The 20,306-nt window shown below is 52.4% G+C and overlaps 1 pseudogene; it reads left to right on the top strand.

Moving 5' to 3' along the window:
* The first annotated feature begins 12,372 nt into the window (after positions 1–12,372).
* On the top strand, positions 12,373–19,977 carry LOC144108739 (uncharacterized; annotated as a pseudogene).
* Positions 19,978–20,306: the final 329 nt, after the last annotated feature.

Raw genomic sequence — 20,306 nt, forward strand, 5'->3', positions numbered from 1 at the left:
TTGCATTCTGCGCGCGAGATAAGGAGCAATGGAGCGACAGCCAGGTTCTACAACGCACACCAAAGGGCTACCCCTTGACGGACATTGCTGAGGAAATCATCCTACCTTCCTGGCAATCGCCGAATTAAATATGCCCCTGAGCCCAAGCGTCTATTCCTGCAGCGACGCATCGCACAGTCCACACGCTCGCGACAAACTGCATCTTTTTTGCAGCCATTGCAGCAAGCGCGCAAGATAAGGAGTACTGCGGCGACAACCAGGACCTACTGCGCCCACGAAAGAGCTACCACATTACGGACATTGCTGCACAAATCAACGTACCATACTGGCGATTGTCGAACTAAATACGGTCCCTGAGCTTAGGCGTCCATTTCTGCAGCGGCGCATCAAACAGCCAACATGCTCACGAGAAACAGCATCGTTTCTGCAGCCGTTGCATGAAATGCGCGCGATAAGGAGCAATGTAGCAAGAGCCAGGTTCTACAACGCAAATCAAAGGGCTACCCCTTGACGGACATTGCTTATTAAATCATCCTACCTTCCTAGCAATCGGCTAATAAAATACGTCCCTGAGCCCACGCGTATATTTCTGCAGCTGCGCATCGCACATTCCACACGCTCGCGACAAACTGTATCATTTTTGCAGCCGTTGCAGGAAGCGCGCGAGATAAGGAGCACTGCGGCGACAGCCAGGACCTGCTACGCCCACCAGAGAGCTGCCACTTGACGGACTTTGCTGCAGAAATCAACTTACCATACTGGCGATTGTCGACTTAAATACGGCCTCTGAGCCCAAGCCTCCATCTCTGCAGCGGCGCATCGAACAGCCCATATGCTCAAGAGAAATAGCATCGTTTTTGCAGCTTTTGCATACTGCGCGCGAGATAAGGAGCAACGGAGCGACAGCCACGTTCAACAACGCACACCAAAGGGCTACCCCTTAACGGGCTTTGCTGCAGAAATCTACGTACCATACTGGCGATTGTCGACTTAAATACGGCCCCTGAGCCCAGGCCTCCATCTCTGCAGCGGTGCATCGAACAGCCCATATGCTCACGAGAAGCAGCCTCGTTTCTGCAGCCATTGCATGAAGCGCACGCGATAAGGATCAATGTAGCGACAGCCAGCTTCTACAATCCAGACCAAAGTGCTACCTCTTGACGGACATTGCTGCAGAAATCTCCCTACATTCCTACTAATTGGCGAATTAAATACGGCCCCTGAGCCCAACCGTGCATTTCTGCAGCGCCGCATCGCAAAGTCCACACGCTGGCGACAAACTGCATTGTTTTTGCAGCCGTTGTAGGAAGCGCGCGTGATAAGGAGCACTGAGGCGACCGCCAGGGCCTACTACGCCCACCAAAAAGCTAGCACTTGACGGACATTGCTGCAGAAATCAACGTACCATACTGGCGATTGTCGACTTAAATACGGCCCCTGAGCCCAGGCGTCCATTTCTGCAGCGGCCCATTGAACACTCCATACGCTCACGACAAACAGCATCGTTTTTGCAGCCGTTTCAGGAATCGCGCAAGATAAGGAGCACTGCGGCGACAGCCAGGACCTACTAGGCCCACCAGAGAGCTAACATTTGACTGACAATTGTGCAGAAATCAACGTACCATGCTGGCGATTGTCGACTTAAATACGGCCCCTGAGCCCAAGCGTCTATCTCTGCAGCGGCGCATAAAAGAGCCAACCTGCTCACGAGATACAGCATTGTTTCTGCAGCTGTTGCATGAAGCGCGCGAGATAAGGAGCAATGTTGCGACAGCCAGATTCTACAACGCACACCAAAGGGCTACCTCTTGACGGACATTGCTGCTTAAATCATCCTACCTTCCTAGCAATCGGCGAATAAAATACGCCCCTGAGCCCACGCGTATATTTCTGCAGCGGTGCATCGCACAGTCCACACGCTCGCGACAAACTGCATCGTTTTTGCAGCCGTTGCAGAAAGCGCGCGAGATAAGGAGCACTGCGGCGACAGCCAGGACCTACACGCCCAAGAAAGAACTACCACTTTACGGACATTGCTGCAGAAATCAACGTACTATAATGGTGATTGTCGACTTAAATACGGCCCCTGAGCCAAAGCCTCCACCTTTGCAGCGGAGCATCGAACAGCCCATATGCTCACGAGAAACAGCATTGTTTTTGCAGCTTTTGCATACTGCGCGCGAGATAAGGAGCAGTGTAGCGACAGCCAGGTTCTACAACGCACACCAAAGGACTACCCCTTGACGGACATTGCTGCGGAAATCATCCTACCTTCTTAGCAATCGGCGAGTAAAATACGTCCCCTGAGCCCAAGCGTCATTTCTGCAGCGGCGCATCGCACACTCCTCACGCTCGCGACAAACTCCATTTTTTTCCAGCCGTTGCAGGACGCGCGTGAGGTAAGTAGCACTGCGGCGACAGCCAGGACCTGCTACGTCCACCAAAGAGCTACAGCTTTACGGACATTGCTGCAGAAATCAATGTATTATACTGGCGATTGTCGACTTAAATACGGCCCCTGAGCCCAAGCGTCTATCTCTGCAGCGGCGCATAAAAGTGCCAACATGCTCACGAGAAACAGCATCGTTTCTGCAGCCGTTGCATGAAATGCGCGAGGAAGGAGCAATGTAGCGACAGCCAGGTTCTACAACGCAAACTAAACATCTAGCCCTTGACGGTCATTGCTGCTTAAATCAACCTACCTTCCTAGCAATCGGCGAATTAAATACGGCCCCTGAGCCCAAGCGTCTATTTCTGCAGCAACGCATCGCACAGTCCACACTCTCGCGACAAACTGCATCATTTTTGCAGCCGTTGCAGGAAGCGCGCTAGATAAGGAGCACTGCGGCGACAGCCAGGACCTACACGCCCAGGAAAGAGCTACCACTTTACGGACATTGCTGCAGAAATCAACGTACTATACTGGCGATTGCAGACTTAAATACGGCCCCTCAGCCCAGGCGTCTATCTCTGCAGCGGCGCATCAAACAGCCAACATGCTCACGAGAAACAGCATCGTTTCTGCAGCCGTTGCATGAAATGCGCGAGAAAAGGAGCAATGTAGCGACAGCAAGGTTCTACAACGCAAACCAAACATCTACCCCTTGACGGACATTGCTGCGGAAATCATCCTACCTTCCTAGCAATCGGCGTATTAAATACGGCCCCTGAGCCCAAGCGTCTATTTCTGCAGCGGCGCATCGCACAGTCCACACGCTCTCGACAAACTGATTCTTTTTGGCAGCCGTTGCAGGAAGCGCGCAAGACAAGGAGCACTGCGGCGACAGCCAGGACCTACTGCGCCCACGAAATAGGTATCACTTTACGGACTTTGCTGCAGAAATCTACGTACCATACTGGAGATTGTCGACTTAAATACGGCCCCTGAGCCCAGGCCTCTATCTCTGCAGCGGCGCATCGAACAGCCCATATGCTCACGAGAAACAGCCCTCGTTTCTGCAGCCATTGCATGAAGCGCGCGCGATAAGGACCAATGTAGCGACAGCCAGCTTCTACAATCCACACCAAAGGGCTACCCCTTGAGGAACATTGCTGCAGAAATCTTCCTACCTTCCTACTAATTGGCGAATTAAATACGGCGCCTGAGCCCAACCGTGTATTTCTGCAGCGCCGCAGCGCAAAGTCCACACGCTCGCGACAAATTGCATTGTTTTTGGAGCCGTTGCAGGAAGCGCGCGTGATAAAGAGCACTGAGGCGACCACCAGGGCCTACTACCGCCACCAAAAAGCTTAAACTTGACGCACATTGCTGCAGAAATCAACGTACCATACTGGCGATTGTCGACTGAAATACGGCCCCTAATCCCAGACGTCTGTCTCTGCAGCGGCGCATCAAACATCCAACATGCTCACGAGAAACAGCATCGTTTCTGCAGCTTTTGCATACTGCGCGCGAGATAAGGAGCAATGGAGTTACAGCCAGGTTCCACAATGCAAACCAAAGGGCTACCCCTTGACGGACATTCCTGCTTAAATCATCCTACCTTCCTAGCAATCGGCGAATAAAATACGCCCCTGAAACCACGCGTATATTTCTGCAGCGGTGCATCGCACAGTCCACACGCTCGCGACAAACTGCATCATTTTTGCAGCCGTTGCAGGAAGCGCGCGAGATAAGGAGCACTGCGGCGACAGCGTTGACCTACACGCCGAAGAAAGAGCTACCCCGTTACGGACATTGCTGCTGAATTCAACGTACCATACTGGCGATTGTCGACTTAAATACGTCCCCTGTGCCCAAGCCTCCATCTCTGCAGCGGCGCATCGAACAGCCCAAATGCTCACGAGAAACAGCATCGTTTTTGCAGCTTTTGCATACTGCGCGCGAGATAAGGAGCAATGGAGTTACAGCCAGGTTCCACAATGCAAACCAAAGGGCTACCCCTTGACGGACATTGCTGCTTAAATCATCCCACCTTCCTAGCAATCGGCGAATAAAATACGCCCCTGAGCCCACGCGTATATTTCTGCAGCGGTGCATCGCACAGTCCACACGCTCGCGACAAACTGCATCGCTTTTGCAGCCGTTGCAGAAAGCGCGCGAGATAAGGAGCCCTGCGGCGACAGCCAGGACCTACACGCCCAAGAAAGAACTACCACTTTACGGACATTGCGCGCAGAAATCAACGTACTATAATGGTGATTGTCGACTTAAATACGGCCCCTGAGCCAAAGCCTCCACCTTTGCAGCGGAGCATCGAACAGCCCATATGCTCACGAGAAACAGCATCGTTTTTGCAGCTTTTGCATACTGCGCGCGAGATAAGGAGCAGTGTAGCGACAGCCAGGTTCTACAACGCACACCAAAGGTCTACCCCTTGACGGACATTGCTGCGAAAATCATCCTACCTTCTTAGCAATCGGCGAGTAAAATACGTCCCCTGAGCCCAAGCGTCATTTCTGCAGCGGCGCATCGCAAAGTCCACACGCTCGCGACAAACTGCATTGTTTTTGGAGCCGTTGCAGGAAGCGCGCGTGATAAAGAGCACTGAGGCGACCACCAGGGCCTACTACCCCCACCAAAAAGCTTCCACTTGACGCAAATTGCTGCAGAAATCAACGTACCATACTGGCGATTGTCGACTGAAATACGGCCCCTAATCCCAGACGTCTGTCTCTGCAGCGGCGCATCAAACATCCAACATGCTCACGAGAAACAGTTTCGTTTCTGCAGCCGTTGCATGAAATGCGCGAGATAAGAAGCAATGTAGCGAAAGCCAGGTTCTACAACGCAAACCAAACATCTACTCCTTGACGGACATTGCTGCTTAAATCATCCTACCTTCCTAGCAATCGGCGAATAAAATACGCCCCTGAGCACAGGCGTATATTTAGTGAAGCGGCGCATCGCAGAGTCCTCGCGCTCGCGACAAACTGCATCGTTTTTGAAGCCGTTGCAGGAAGCGCGCGAGATAAGGAGCACTGCGGCGACAGGCAGGACCTACTACGCCCACGGAAGAGCTACCACTTTACGGACATTTCTGCAGAAATCAACGTACCATACTGGCAATTGTCGACTTAAATACGGCCCCTGAACTTAGGCGTCCATCTCTGCAGCGGCGCATCAAACAGCCAACATGCTCACAACAGGATCGTTCCTGCAGCCGTTGCAGGAAGCGCGCGAAATAAGGAGCAGTGCAGCGTCAGCCAGGATCAAGAACACCCACCATAGGTCTGCCACGGGACAGACATTGCTGCGTAATTCATCGTACGTTCCTGGTGATCGGCGACTAAAATACGGCTCCTAAGCCCAGGCGTCCATCTCTGCAGCGGGGTATCGAACAGCCCACATGCTCACGAGAAACAGCATCGTTTTGAGCCGTTGCATGAAGCGCGCGAGATATGCAGGAATGTAGCGACAGCCAGGTTCACCAACGCACACCAAAGGACTACCTTCCTGGCGATCGGGGACTTAGATTCTGCCCCTGAGCTCAAGCGTCCATTTCTCAAGCGGCCCATTGAACAGTCCGTACGCTCACGACAAACTGCATCGTTTTTGCAGCCGTTGCAGGAAGCGCGCGAGATAAGGAGCTCTGCGGCGACAGCCAGGACCTCTTGCGCCCACCAAAGAGCTACCGCTTTACGGAGACTGCGGCAGAAATCAATGCACTATACTGGCAATTGTCGACTTACATACGGCCCCTGAGCCCAGGCCTCTCATCTCTGCAGCGGCGCATCGAGCAGCCCATATGCTCACGAGAGAGAGCACCGTATTTGCAGGCGTTGCATGAAGCGCGCGAGATAAGGAGCAATGTAGCGACAAACTTCTTCGTTTTTGCTGGCGTTGCAGGAAGCGCGCGCGAGATAAAGAGCACTGCAGCGTCAGCTAGGATCTAGAACGCCCACCATAAGTCTACCACGGGACAGACATTGCTGCGGAAATCATCCTACCTTCCTGGCAATCGCCGAATTAAATACGCCCCTGAGACAAGCGTCTATTTCTGCAGCGGCGCATCGCACAGTCCACACACTCGCGACAAACTGCATCGTTTTTGATGCCGTTGCAGGAAGCGCGCGAAATAAGTACACTGCGGCGACAGCCAGCACCTACTGCGCCCAAGAAAGAGCTAACAATTTATGGACATTGCTGCAGAAATCAACTTACCATACTGGCGATTGTCGACTCAAATACGGCCCCTGAGCCCAGGTCTCCATCTCTACAACGGCGCATCGAACAGCCCATATGCTCACGAGAAACAGCACCGTTTTAGCAGCCGTTGCATACTGCGCGCGAGATATGGAGTAATGTAGCGACCGCCAGGTTCTAAAACGCACACCAAAGGGCTACTTCTTGACGGACATTGCTGCGGAAATCATCCTACCTTCCTGGCAATCGCCGAATTATATACGCCCCTGAGCCGAAACGTCTATTTCTGCAGTGGCGCATCGCACAGTCCACACGCTCGCGACAAACTGCATCGTTCTTGCAGCCGTTGCAGGAAGCGCGCGAGATAGGGAGCACGGCGGCGACAACCAGGACCTACTGCGTCCAACGAAGAGCTACCAATTTACGGGCATTGCTGCAGAAATCAACGTACTACACTGGCGATTGTCGACTTAAATGCGGCCCCTGAGCCCAGGCCTCCATCTCTGCAGCGGCGCATCGAACAGCCCATATGCTCACGAGAAACAGTATCGTTTCTGCAGCCGTTACATGAAACGCGCGAGATAAGGAGCAATGTAGCGACATCCAGCTTCTACAACCCACAACAGAGGGCGACCCCTTGACGGACATTGCTGCGGAAATCTTCCTACCTTCCTAGCAATCGGCGAATTAAATACGGCCCCTGAGCCCAAGCGTCTATTTCTGCAGCGGCGCATCGCACAGCCCACACGCTCGCGACAAACTGAATCGTTTTTGCAGCCGTTGCAGGAAGCGCACGAGATAAGGAGCACTGCTGCGACAGTCAGGACCTACTACGCCCACCAGAGAGCTATTACTTGACGGACAATTCTGCAGAAATCATCGTACCATACTGGCGATTGTCGACTTAAATACGGCCCCTGAGCCCAAGCGTCTATCTCTGCCGCGGCGCATCAAACAGCCAACCTGGTCACGAGAAACAGCATCGTTTCTGCAGCCGTTGCATGAAGCTCGCGAGATAAGGAGCAATGTAGCGACAGCCAGGTTCTACAACGCACACCAAAGGACTACCCCTTGACAGAAATTGCTGCGGAAATCATCCTAATTTCCTAGTAATTGGCAAATTAAATACGTCTTCCCAGCTCAAGCGTCTATTTCTGCCTCGGCGCATCGCTCAGTCCTCACGCTCGCGACAAACATCATCGTTTTGCAGCCGTTGCAGGAAGCGCGCGTGATAAGGAGCACTGCGGCGACAGCCAGGACCTACTACGCCCACCAGAGAGCTACCACCTGACGGTCATTGCTGCAGAAATCAACGTGCAATACTAGTGATTTTCGTCTTAAAATACGGCCCCTGAGCCCAGGCGTCAATCTCTGCAGCAGCGCATCAAACAGCCAACATTCTCACGAGAAACAGCATCATTTCTGCAGCCGCTGCATGAAGCGCGCGAGATAAGGAGCAATGTAGCGACAGCCAGGTTCTGCAAAGCACACCAAAGGACTACCCCTTGACGGAAATTGCTGCGGAAATCATCCTACTCTCCTAGCAATCGGCGAATAAAATACGTCCCCTGAGCCCAAGCGTCTATTTCTGCAGTGGCGCATCGCACATTCCTTATGTTCGCGACAAACTGCATCGTTTTGGCAGCCGTTGCAGGAAGCGCGCGTGATAAGGAGCACTGCGGGGACAGCCAGGACCTACTACGCCCACGAAAGAGCTACCCCTTTACGGAGATTGCTGCAGAAATCAATGTACTATACTGGCAATTGTCGACTTACATACGGCCCCTGAGCCCAGGCCTCTCATCGCTGTAGCGGCGCATCGAGCAGCCCATATGGTCACGAGAAAGAGCATCGTATTTGCAGGCGTTGCATGAAGCGAGCGAGATAAGGAACAATGTAGCGACAGCCAGGTTCTACAACCCACACCAAAGGGCGACCTCTTAAAAGACATTGCTCCGGAAATCATCCTACCTTCCTAGCAATCGGCGAATTAAATACGGCCCCTGAGCCCAAGCGTCTATTTCTGCAACGGCGCATCGCACTGTCCACACGCTCGCGACAAACTGCATCGTTTTTGCAGCCGTTGCAGGAAGCGCGCGAGAAAAGGAGCACTGCGGCGACAGCCAGGACCTTGTGTCTCCACGAAAGGGCTACCACTTTACGGCCATTGCTACAGAAATCAATGTATTATACTGGTGATTGTCGACTTAAATACGCCCCTGAGCCCAGGCCTCCATCTCTGCAGCGGAGCATCGAACATCCCACATTCTCACGAGAACCAGCATCGTCTTTGCAGCCGTTGCATGAAGCGCGCAAGATATGCAGCAATGTAGCGACAGCCAGGTTCTAAAACGCACACCAAAGGGCTACTCCTTGGCGGACATTGCTGCGGAAATCATCCTACCTTCCTGGCAATCGCCGAAATAAATACGCCCCTGAGCCCAAGCGTCTCCTTCTGCAGCGGCGCATCGCACAGTCCACACGCTCACGACAAACTGATTCGTTTTTCAAGCCGTTGCAGGAAGCGCGCGATATAAGGAGCACTTTGGCGACAGCCAAGACCTACTACGCCCACGAAAGAGCTTCCACTTGACGGAAATTGCTGCAGAAATCAACATACCATACTGGCGATTCTCGACTTAAATACGGCCCCTGAGCCCAGGCGTCCATTTCTGCAGCGGCCCATTGAACAGTCCATACGCTCACGACAAACTGCATCGTTTTTGAAGCCGTTGCAGGAAGCGCGCGAGTTAAGAAGCACTGCTGCGACAGGCAGGATCTACTACGCCAACGAAAGAGCTACGACTTTACGGACATTGCTGCGGGAATCTACGTACCATACTGACTATTGTCGACTTAAGTACGGCCCCTGAGCCCAGGGGTCCATCTCTGCAGCGGCACATCAAACAGCCAAAGTGCTCACGAGAAACTGCATCGTTTTTGCAGCTTCTGCATACTGCGCGCGAGATAAGGAGCAATGTAGCGACCACCAGGTTCGACAACGCACACCAAAGGGCTAACCCTTGACGACATTGCTGCGGAAATTATCCTACCTTCTTGGCAATCGGCGAATATAAAACGTCCCCAGAGCCCAAGCGTCTATTTCTGCAGCGGCGCATCGCACAGTCCACACGCTCGCGACAAACTGCATCGTTTTTGCAGCCGCTGCAGGAAGCGCGCGAGATAAGGAGCACTGCAGCGACAGCCATGATATACCGCGCCCACCAAAGAGCTACAGCTGTACGGACATTGCTGCAGAAATCAATGTACTATACTGGCGATTGTCGACTTAAATACGGCCCCTGAGCCCACGCCTCCATCTCTGCAGCGGCGCCTCGAACAGGCATATGCTCACGAGAAACAGCATCGTATTTGCAGCCGTTGCATGAAGCGCGCGAGATAAGGAGCAATGAAGCGACAGCAAGGTTCTATAACCCACAAAAATAGCCTACTCCTTGACGGACATTGCTGAGGAATTTATCTTACCTTCCTAGAAATCGGCGGATTAAATACTTCCCCTAAGCCCAAGCTTCTATTTCTGCAGCACCGCATCGCACAGTCAACACGCGCGCGACAAACTGCATCGTTTTTGCAGCCGTTGCAGGAAGCGCGCGAGATAAGGAGGCCGGCGGCGACAGCCAGGACCTACTGCTTCACCAAAGAGCTATCACTTTACGGACATTGCTGCAGAAGTCAACGTACTATATTGGCGATTGTCGACTTAAATACGGCCCCTGAGCTTAGGCGTCCCTCTCTGCGGCGGCGCATCAAACAGCGAATATGCTCATAAGAAACAGCATTGTTTCTGCAGCCGTTGCATGAAGCGCGCGAGATAAGGAGCAATGTAGCGACAGCCAGGTTCTACAACGCACACCAAACGCCTAGCCTACCCCTTGACGGACATTGCTGCGGAAATCATCCTACCTTCCTAGCCATCGGCGAATAAAATACGGCCCCTGAGCCCAAGCGTCTATTTCTGCCGCGACGCATCGCACAGTCCACACCCTCGCGATAAACTGTATCGTTTTTGCAGCCATTGCTGGAAGCGCGCGAAATAAGGAGCACTGCTGCGACAGCCAGAGCCTACTACGCCCATTAGAGAGCTACCACTTGACGGACATAGCTGCAGAAATCAACGTACCATACTGCCGATTGTCGACTTAAATACGGCCCCTGAGCACAGGCGTCCATTTCTGCAGTAGCCCATTGAACACTCCATACGCTCACGACAAAGAGCATCGTTTTTGCAGCCGTTGCAGGAAGCGCGCGAGATAAGGAGCACTGCGGCGACAGCCAGGACCTACTGCGGCGACAGCCAGGGCCTACTACGCCCACCAAAGAGCTACCACTTGATTGACATTGCTGCAGAAATCAACGTGCCATACTGGCTATTGTCGACTTAAATACGGCCCCTGATCCCAGGCGTCCATCTCTGCAGCGGCGCATCTAACAGCCAACAGGCTCACGAGAAACAGCATTGTATTTGCTGCCGTTGCATGAAGAGCGCCAGATAAGTAGCAATGAAGCGACAGCCAGGCTCTAAAACGCCCACCAAAAGGATACCCCTTGACGGACATTTTTGCGGAAATCATCCTACCTTCCTAGAAATCGGCGAATTAAATACGGCCCCTGAGCCCAGGCGTCTATTTCTGCAGCGGCACATCGCACAGTCCACAAGCGCGCGACAAACTGCACCGTTTTTGCAGCCGTTGCAGGAAGCGCGCGAGATGAGGAGCACTGCGGCGACAGCCAGGACCTACTACGCCCACCAGAGACCTACCACTTGACGGACATTTCCGCAGAAATTAACGTACTATACGGCGACTGTCGACTTAAATACGGCCCTGAGCCCAGGCCTCCATCTCTGCAGCGGCGCATCGAAGAGCCCATATACTCACGAGAAACAGCAGCGTTTTTTCAGCCGTTGCATACTGCGCGCGAGATAAGAAGCAATTGAGGGACAGCCAGGTTCAACAACGCACGCCAAAGGACTACCCCTTGACAGACATTGCTGCGGAAATCATCCTACCTTCCTGGCAATCGCCGAATTAAATATGCCCCTGAGCCCAAGCGTATATTTCTGCTGCAACGCATCGCACAGTCCACACGCTCGCGACAAACTGCATCGCGTTTTCAGCCATTGCAGGAAGCGCGCGAAATAAGGAGCACTGCGGCGACAGCCAGGACTACTACGCCCACTAAAGAGCTACCACTTTACGGACATTGCTGCAGAAATCAACGTACCATACTCACGATTGTCGACTGAAGGTGTCACCACCTTCGAAAAGGAGTTTTTTTTTTAAAAATGACATTATTTCTTTTTTAGATTTAGAGAGTCCCCAAACATTCAAAAATATTTTTCAGCAAATATCATGTTCGTATCTTTTATAGTTCAAAAGTTATAGCTAACCTTCGAACAGGTGGTGAACAGTTCCGAAACCGAAACTGATATGGTTTGGTAACAGAAACTGATAACTCAGCGATAATCAAAGGCGTATATTGAAACTTTTTTATGTTTTAGTCTGATATGTAAAAGATTATTAAAGGCAATTTGTAAGGCTTCGTTTTTTAAACATTTCTTTATATTTCCGAAAGGAGGATGCATGACGCTACAAGCGTCTCTGTTGTTTACTTTGCGTGCGCTTTGTGCTGCCGCATTGAATTCTGCCGGATTCATCCTTTTTATAGGCATTATTTTTAGTAGCAACAGTAATAACATAGGCTGGACGTTTTTATAAGAAAGCACGGCCAAGTTCAGGGTAAAAATGCGATTGAGACGGAAGTTTCTTGGCAATCGACATACAAGGAATGCTCCGACCGAAGACCATGCGGACGTGAATGTATCGGCAAGTGCTGCAAAGCTTGGGAACTTAGAGAACAATTGTGAAGTGCCGCTTCAAGAACCTCTACTGCAGGTAATAGGATTATTGATATGGAGATCCTATCATCTGTTTTTGCAAAACTGGCCTGCCAGGAATGCAAGAAGACGTCGCTCAGATTGGAAGAATGCTCGCAGCTTGGAATATCATGTGCATATGCTGTTCTGTGTGATGCGTGCGCATATGCATATTCATTTCAATCGTCGAAAAAGGTTGGAAGTGCTATCCTGCGTCTTGTCTACGCAATGCGTCAGCTGGGCAAGGGATATTCTGGAGCTGTACCGCTGACGAAAGTGATGAACAAGCCACCGCCGCCTTGGCATTCTGCCAACCAAAAGATATCTGCTAAGCTCTGTGAAGCGGCAGAGATTGTTGCGTCTAAGTCAATGATGAATGCCGCTGCTGGATTGCGTTGTGCTGTGCAAAGTACTGAGTGTGGTGTGTCAGGTGATGGCGCATGGCAAAGGCGTGAACATTCATCATTTAATAGATATGTGACCTTGATATTCATTGATACTGGGAAAGTTATTGACGTAGAAGGCATGTCAAGTAAATGTAGGGCATGCCTTTCGAAAAGCAAGTTGAATCCCTCAAGCACTGAATATCTGGAGTGGAAGGCAAATCATACCCAGTTCCAAGCAAACTACACCGGTAGTGCTGGTTGTATGGAGGCAGTAGGGCTCTATCGTACGTTCGAGCGAGCAGAAGGAAGTCATGGGTTAAAATATTGCCGCGAATATTTGCAGTGTTTATTCGTTTTTCAAATCTGCCGCGACACCACCTTATCGCTTTGTTTGCGACGCAAGACGCGACTAGATTTATCTCGATTGATCGCAGCCAGGCAAAGCTGATTCTACGTTGTTCCGGAATGTTCTAGTAACTTTGCGCCCTTTATCTCGAATGTTCGCTATCAGCTTTAAATTGAGCACGGCCGACAGCGGCGGGCATTCTGTTCGACGACCGCCGAGCACGCTTGTCGCTTCGCCGCCGCCGAGTGATTCAGTCCATTTTGGGTGCAAGTCAGCCCAATAAACAGTTCTTTTAGAAGATCCTTTCGTCCGTCTTCATCGCTGCTTCGACTGCCGTCACCACTACGTGACATCTGGTGGAGGTGCGGGGTAGCCTTCCATGTTCCGGACGCCCCCTTCAAGTCGTGAAGCCAGCCCTGAGCGCTTCGCACCCGAGGACGAGCCAGCAGCTCAGCGAGCCAGCCGACGTCTCCAGGGAGAGGAGCCTGAGTTCGGGAAACTGCCGGACCGCACAAGACAGCGAAAAGACGCGGCTACGAGCACCGCAATCTCGCCGAAGAGGTCGACACCGATCATACTGCAGCAGCTGCGGGTGCTGCCAACTTTCAATGGATCCCTAGGCAAAGACCCTGAAGAATGGTTGAATCAATTTGAGCGCGTGGCGTCATTCAACAAGTGGGATGATGCGGCAAAGATTGGACACGTTTTTTTCTCATTGGATGGCTCCGCACGCACGTGGTACGAAAACTACGAGTCGTCCCTTACGACATGGGAGCTATTCAAGAGAGAACTATTGAAGGTATTCACCAGTGTCGTGAGGAAAGACAGAGCCGAACGACTCCTCGAGTCCAGGATCCAGCTTCCGAATGAGCCCGTCCGCAGTTACGTCGAGGAGATGAAGCGCCTATTTCGCCGCGCCGATCCCGGGATGACCGTGGAAAAGAAAGTTCAGTTTTTAATGCGCGGCGTAAAAGAACAACTCTTTGCAAGCCTCGTCCGAAAGCCGCCAAAAACAGTCGAGGAGTTTATGCAAGAAGCCTGCACGATTGAGAATACCCTCGACGTTCGAGCTCGGCAGTACAATCGCCCTTCCTCTGCCTGTGCAATCCGTTCGGACACGCCGGCCACCACCAGCGACAGCTTGCGGGAAGTTATCCGCGAAATCGTCCGAGAGGAGCTACGCCGATTACTGCCATCTTCCCCACAGCCACAAGCAGCGACTCTGATGGATGTGGTACGGGAAGAAGTGCAACAGGCACTTGGCACCCCGACGGCCACAGAACCCCAGGCCATGACCTACGCCGCTGCAGTAAGTACTGCTCAGCCCCAGCGACAACCCCCACGTCCTCCCCGAGATGAGCCAATCGTTCCACAACGCCGCCTCCCAGCCCCCGCCCGCCCAGCCTATGACCGACGCTCAAGCCCCAGGAAATGCGACGCCTGGAGGACTTCCGACAACCGGCCGTTGTGCTTCCATTGCGGTGAGGCCGGCCATATTCTTCGTCACTGCCCGTACCGACGTATCGGTCTTCGAGGATTTGCCGTTAACGCCCCACGACCACGCTTCGGACAACGTCCGCACGAAATCGACGAGTACCTGCGTCGAGAAGAGTACACGCCGAACCGCTTTTCACGCTCACCATCGCCGTCAACCTCGCGCTTTGCGTCGCCACGCCGCAGCTACGCAGCCGCGGTACGAGGAAGGTCGCCCAGCCCCCGTAGGGGAAACTAAAGGCAGCAACCTCTGGAGGTGAGGTTGCTCACGAGCTAAACGCCGAAGATCCTCCACCGACCACGCCCCATGAAGACGCTGCACCCGCGACGCCGCATGAAGAACCGACACTCGCTGCACCGACGCCGCACACAATGAGAACCTCGACCACGACGCAAGCTACCTTGAAATCGACGCCACCACCCAGAGGAGCTTCGACCAGACGCCCAACCCGTGACTCGCATACGCGACGAAGCCGTGATCCGACGCCGAGAGCGACATGCAATGCAAGAGCCAGGACCTCCGACCTAGAAGTGACTATCGACGGCCGGAAAGTTACCGCTCTAGTCGACACAGGAGCCGATTACTCGGTGATGAATGGAACATTCGCTGCGCAGCTCAGAAAAGTCACAACGGCTTGGGACGGCCCACAAATTCGCACCGCTGGGGGCCACCTCATTACGCCATCAGGACGATGCACAGCGCGAGTGACTGTCAAAGGACATACCTATCTTGCGACCTTTGTTGTGCTACCGCAATGCTCCCGCGAAGTGATCTTGGCTATGGATTTCCTTAATGAGCATCAGGCGATCATCGACCTGCGATCCAAGCTGATCACGCTTTCGACGGACGAAGCCATCGCTTCGATGAAAACTCGGGAAAATCACGTTGCCCTAAGTGTCCTGGAGGAAGAAGTGAGCGTCCCACCCCGTTCAAGCGTTATCGTGACCGTAGGCACCACGAAAGCCATAAACACTGAAGTCATCATCGAGGGGAACATGCAGTTGCTACTAGACCGAGGAATCAGCATCGCAAGAGGCATCGCACATTTCCGCAATGGCCAGGCCGAAGTACTGCTGACTAACTTCAGCGAAGAATACCGGCATATTAACCGAGGAACGACGATTGCTTTCTACGACGAAATATCTGACGTACGAGATTCCTTCGCCCTCTCCGACCCCTCCGCAGAAGATCCGCCTGACCAAGAGAACTCGCCCACTTTCGACATCAACCCAGCCCTGCACCCGAACAGACAAGACCAGATCCGCAATCTGCTTCAAAACTACAGTGAGTGCTTTTCGACATCGCCGAAGGTGCGACAGACGCCAATTGCCAAGCATCGCATTATAACGGATCAACACGTCCGACCTCTCCGTCAAAGCCCCTACCGTGTGTCACCGCGAGAACGACAAGCCATCCGGGACCAAGTCGAAGAAATGCTTCGCGACGACGTCATCCAGCCTTCAAACAGCCCATGGGCGGCGCCGGTTGTTCTAGTGAGAAAGAAAGACGGCGCACTTCGATTCTGCGCGGATTACCGCCGCTTGAACAACATAACAGAGAAGGACGTCTACCCACTCCCCCGCATCGACGACACACTGGACCGCCTCTGCAACGCCAAATATTTCTCATCGATGGACCTCAAGAGCGGCTACTGGCAAATTGAGGTCGACGAAAGAGATCGCGAGAAGACAGCATCCATCACTCCGGATGGGCTGTTTGAGTTCAAGGTGATGCCATTTGGTCTCTGTTCCGCACCAGCGACGTTTCAGCGAGTAATGGATACAGTGCTGGCAGGCCTGAACTGGAAAATTTGTCTGGTATATTTAGATGACGTCGTTGTCTTCGCTTCGAACTTTCAAGAGCACCTCAGAAGAATTCGAACAGTACTAGACGCAATCAAGTCGTCTGGCCTAACCCTGAAAGCAGAGAAATGCCACTTTGCCTACTAAGAGCTGCTGTTTCTAGGCCACATTGTTAGCAAGGAAGGAGTACGCCCAGACCCGCAGAAAACAGCTGCTATTGAACAGTTTCAGCCGCCGGCCGATAAGAAAGCAGTGCGCAGATTTCTCGGACTATGCGCATATTACCGACGATTTGTGAAAAACTTTTCGCGCATCGCCGAGCCCCTGACCCAACTGACGAAGGCAGACGTGCCGTTTAAATGGGAAGCGCCGCAAGCAGAAGCCTTCAAGGAACTTCAGCGTCGTTTACAGTCCCCACCGATCCTTGCGCATTTTGATGAAAACGCCGATACTGAAGTTCATACCGACGCAAGCAGCGTGGGACTAGGCGCCGTTCTCGTTCAAAAAAGTGACGGGCTGGAGAAGGTCATCGCATACGCTAGCCGTTCCCTTTCGAAGGCCGAGGCAAACTATTCGACCACTGAGAAGGAGTGCCTTGCCATCATCTGGGCTACGTCGAAATTCGTTCCTACCTCTACGGACGGCCGTTCAAGGTGGTCAGCGACCACCACGCGCTCTGCTGGCTTGCCAATTTGAAGGATCCCTCTGGCCGACTCGCTCGATCGAGTCTGCGTCTCCAGGAGTTTGACGTCACCGTCGTTTACAAGTCCGGACGCAAGCACACTGACGCCGATTGCCTCTCACGAGCCCCTGTAGATGCACCGCCGCTGGACGACGATGAGGACGCCTTCCTGGGACCCATCAGTGCAAGCTCTTTTGCTCAGCAGCAACGCTCGGACCCCAACCTAAAAGGCCTCATCGAGTACCTGGAAGGCAAGGTTTCTTCACCCCCCGCTTCATTCAAACGAGGACTGTCTTCTTTCTTTGTGCAGAATGAGGTCCTTGTAAAGAAGAACTTTACAGCGAACAAAACAGCCTACCTCCTTGTTGTACCTACTTGTCTCCGCGAAGAAGTTCTACAGGCTTCACACGACGAGCCGACAGCTGGACATCTCGGGTTTACTCGCACCCTCCGCCGCATTCAAGACAAGTATTACTGGCCCCGACTGTCTGCCGATGTCGCACACTATGTGAAAACATGCCGAGATTGTCAGCGACGAAAGACTCCTCCCACACGACCAGCAGGATTTCTGAACCCCATTGAACCTCCCTCAAGACCCTTTCAGCAGATTGGCATGGACTTGCTTGGCCCTTTTCCAACGTCAACATCTGGAAATAAGTGGATCATCATAGCGACCGACTACCTGACCCGCTACGCCGAGGCGAAAGCCCTACTGAACGGAACAGCAGCAGAAGTGGCCAAATTTTTCGTGGAGTGCATTCTTCTTCGACACGGCGCCCCCGATGTGCTCATCACGGACAGAGGAACAGCATTTACGGCGGAACTCACGCAAGCCATCCTGCGCTACAGCCAAACCAGCCACCGGAGGACAACTGCATACCATCCGCAGACCAACGGACTGACCGAGCGCCTGAACAAAACCATCGCCGATATGCTCGCTATGTATGTCGATGCCGAACATAAAACCTGGGATGTCATCCTGCCTTACGTCGTCTTCGCCTACAACACCGCAGTGCAGGAGACCACCCAGATGACGCCTTTTAGGCTCGTCCGTGGCAGGGATGCCACGACCACGCTAGACGCCATGCTGCCCAACGTTACAGAAGAAGAGAACGTCGACATTGCCGCTTACCTTCAACGCGCAGAAGAAGCTCGAAGGCTTGCCCGATTACGGATCAAAGATCAGCAGCGGTCCGACGCCAGACGCTACAACCTACGAAGACGCAACGCGGAATACAAGCCAGGAGACCAAGTCTGGGTGTGGACGCCCATTCGCCGCCGTGGATTGAGTGAAAAGCTTTTGCGCCGCTATTTCGGCCCGTACAAGGTTCTTCGTCGGCTGGGTGAACTGGATTATGAAGTCATCCCTGACGCAATGACTGCATCCCAGCGACGCCGCGTACGACCAGAAGTTGTCCACGTAGTCCGTCTGAAGCCGTATTATGCGCGCTAAAGGTCGCTGCATTTCCATGCTCTATTTTCGCAAGATCCGTTTTTTCCCTTACTAGTCGCATTATTTGTTTTAATGCATCGGGTCGATGCTTCTTTGAGAGGGGAGTAATGCCGCGAATATTTGCAGTGTTTGTTCGTTTTTCAAATCTGCCGCGACACCACCTTATCGCTTTGTTTGCGACGCAAGACGCGACTAGATTTATCTCGATTGATCGCAGCCAGGCAAAGCTGATTCTACGTTGTTCCGGAATGTTCTAGTAACTTTGCGCCCTTTATCTCGAATGCTCGCTATCAGCTTTAAATTGAGCACGGCCGACAGCGGCGGGCATTCTGTTCGACGACCGCCGAGCACGCTTGTCGCTTCGCCGCCGCCGAGTGATTCAGTCCATTTTGGGTGCAAGTCAGCCCAATAAACAGCTCTTTTAGAAGATCCTTTCGTCCGCCTTCATCGCTGCTTCGACTGCCGTCACCACTACGTGACAATATGTAGACTGCTATGGAGATGGCAACTCCAAGAGCCACGCGGCTATAAAGGGCATATATGGCACAAATACTGTGCGCAAACTGGAGTGCATTGGGCACGTACAGAAGCGTGTAGGATGCCGACTACGAAAGTTGAAAAAAAGTGTTCCTGGGCTTGGAGGCAAAGGAAAGTTAACGGATGTCCTCATCGACCGGCTGCAGAACTATTATGGTATTGCCATCAGAGCGAATGTGGGAGACCTGCGAGCCATGAAGCAAGCTTCATTAGCGAACCTCTTTCACTGTAGTTCAACAGATGAAACACCAAGGCATGGTCTGTTCCCTCTTGGCACTGAGAGTTGGTGCGGGTTTAACCAAAGGAATGCACTCGGTGGTGGATGCTACAAGCACAAGGGAGGCCTTTCCAATGAGGTACTCAACAATATGAAGCCGGTATATACTGACCTCTGTACGGACGAGCTCTTAAAGAAGTGCCTGCATGGAAAAACCCAAAATGCCAACGAGAGTTTCAACGGTATAATTTGGCAACGGGTTCCCAAAGACGTCCACGTGAGCCTGCCCATCCTACTGTTTGGTTTATATGATGTGTGCCACTTCAATGATGGTAACAGAAGTACAGCAGATTTTTTGAGGGAAGCAGGCATCGAGCCTGGCCACCACACTCTCGTAGCATGTTGCACCAGTGACGAGAACCGTGTGAAGAAGGCCCAGCGTCAATCAACGGGTGAGGTAAAACATCTCCGCAAGAAAAGACGGGCAGCAACAAAACACAAAAGAGAGCTCGTGGCAGCTAAGGACGGCCCTAGCTATGAACCTGGCGGATGTTAACTTCCTTGGGCATGGTGATCTTGTTTCTACAATGATTGAAAAACTTTAATCGTGTTTTTCTCAAAACTTGATTTCTTGCACTTTCTTATTGCGCAAACTGTTGTAACTTTGAACTGAATAAATATTTTTCAATGCAACTTTGCACGCTCATTTCTTTATTACAAACCTGGGCAATGAATTAGGATGAATGAAATCGAATGGTAAGTTTCGATGTAATCATGTTTTATGCCAAGGAATGCAAACAAAAATGACACATTTGTGTTTTCTTTGGAATTTTTTGAATAACATGATTCTAAACTATCGGATGGCAAAGATCCTAGTTGGTTTCA

This window comes from Amblyomma americanum, chromosome 10 (genome assembly GCF_052857255.1).
Source record: "Amblyomma americanum isolate KBUSLIRL-KWMA chromosome 10, ASM5285725v1, whole genome shotgun sequence".
In the NCBI taxonomy this organism is placed as follows: Eukaryota; Metazoa; Arthropoda; class Arachnida; order Ixodida; family Ixodidae; genus Amblyomma; species Amblyomma americanum.